Below are 2,050 nucleotides of genomic sequence, written 5' to 3' on the forward strand. Positions count from 1 at the left end.
CCGCATCTGGATTTAAACCCCATTATACCTTTTCACTATCTATTTATCTTTCTTTCAATCCTTATTTTCGTGGACTCTCACCAGTGATTCAGGGTTGAGTCCCTGTCTAACATTGGCAGCAGATCCATCTAATTTCTTCTATGTCTGGTATCTGTCCTGAATAACTTTGTAAATTCGTGAACTCTCATCAGTGATTCCAGAGCTCCGTAATATTGGTCATTTCCTCTACTATCATACCACACTGGAGACGCCCGAAACCGTCCGATCTCGGAAGCTAATCAGTGGTGGGCTGGGTTAGTACTCAAGTGGGTGACCATTGAGGAATACTCAGTGCAGTAGAGCTCTTTGATTGAGCCCATATAGTGTCTAACACTGACAGCAGATTCACACTGCTCTCCAATTTCCACTCTTTGCCTGTCCCCCTGCCGCCCTCTCCGTTCTTATCTTCTCTGGCAGGAGACCATACAGTGGCATACTACTCTTAAGCACCATCAGTATCCAGACTATATTACAGGGAAATGCATAACAGTAATTGGCTTATTAGCACAATATACCACTGAATATATAACATCCAGAATTTCCTTCCATCAGCCAAAATCCAGTTTCTTACATATCAGCACATGGTGCTATTTCAAATATTTTGTTAATTATTTGACCACCCTTATCTTCTTGATGAACCACGAACTGTCTTAATTGTGTAGAAATTATTTTGTTGAATTATTAAAATTTGTATTTTTATCTACTTTGACTATTTTCTATATTTATGTAAAGTAAAGAGTGCGCCCACAAAAGAGTCTTCTTCTCTTCCATATTGTCAATGTCCAGAGACTCTCGGGGCGGGATGTACTAATGTACATCACCGCCCATCGCCGCCCTACGACACGATGCTGATCGCATATGTACTAACATATGCGATCAGCATTGCGGAGGACAGCTCTACCGATAAGAGCTGTCCTCCACTATGCACAGCGGCAGCCTGACTTCCGGGATTCGGCCCCAGAAGTCAGTCTGCGCATGCGCAGGGTGACGGGGGTGGCCGCAGGGCATGCTGGGAGGGATCCAATCGGATCCCTCACACAGCGCCGCGGAGAGAAGCCCATAGGCTTCTATGGACTATCGCCAGCTAAAGCTGGCGAACTCCGCCGCAGCGCTGACCTGGCGGCCGGGGGATAGTACATCAGAAAATGCGGTAAACAGGGGGTTTACCGCATTTTCCGCTTAGTACATCCCGCTCTCTGTGTCATATGCTGCAGAGGATATGTCCTCTCAGGATGATCACATTCCATGTATTGCACTAGTTTAGCACAGATACCAGCAAGGGAGCCTGAGTGGTTGTCCTCTATCAAATCTATGATTTTTCAGATTTCAAATTGGGTTGCACAAAATGAATCTACAACTCAGGCTTTACAGAATTCTATGGCAGTCTGGCCCAGTTCTGGTACATCGGGGCTCCCAGCTGTATATTCACATAAACGTGCTCTTGCTCAGATCATGCAGGATGATACCGATACCGATTCTGATACTGCAGACGGTGACGGGAATGTGTTGCAGGGGGCATCGTCTCTTGCAATAAGGGGGCAGTTGATGATAGAGGCTATTAGGGATGTTTTGAATATTGCTGATACAACACCCGAACAGGTTGAAGAGGCTTACTTCACAGAAAATAAGAAAGCCTCGCTAACCTTCCCTGCGTCAAAGGAATTAAATGCTATATTTCAAAAGGCTTGGGAAAACCCGGATAAAAAATTCCAGATACCTAAAAAGGTTCTGGTAGCGTTTTCTTTCCCGGTAGAGGATAGTAAAGAATGGGAAAACCCGCCTATTGATGCGTCAGTATCCAGACTCTCAAAAAAGGTGGTTTTACCTGTTCCAAGATCTACCGCCTTGAAATAGGCGCCTGATCGTAAAATTGAAAATACGCTCAAATCCATGTACACGGCTTCTGGGGCAATCCTATGTCCCACTATTGCCAGCGTTTGGATTGCCAAAGCTATAGTAAAGTGGTCAGGCACGTTTCTTGAGGACTTGGATACTATGGAGAAATGTGATG

General features: G+C 45.1%; 1 pseudogene; it reads left to right on the forward strand.

Moving 5' to 3' along the window:
• The first annotated feature begins 223 nt into the window (after positions 1 to 223).
• Positions 224 to 342, forward strand: LOC135051790 (5S ribosomal RNA; annotated as a pseudogene).
• Positions 343 to 2,050: the final 1,708 nt, after the last annotated feature.

This window comes from Pseudophryne corroboree, chromosome 2 (genome assembly GCF_028390025.1).
Source record: "Pseudophryne corroboree isolate aPseCor3 chromosome 2, aPseCor3.hap2, whole genome shotgun sequence".
In the NCBI taxonomy this organism is placed as follows: domain Eukaryota; kingdom Metazoa; phylum Chordata; class Amphibia; order Anura; family Myobatrachidae; genus Pseudophryne; species Pseudophryne corroboree.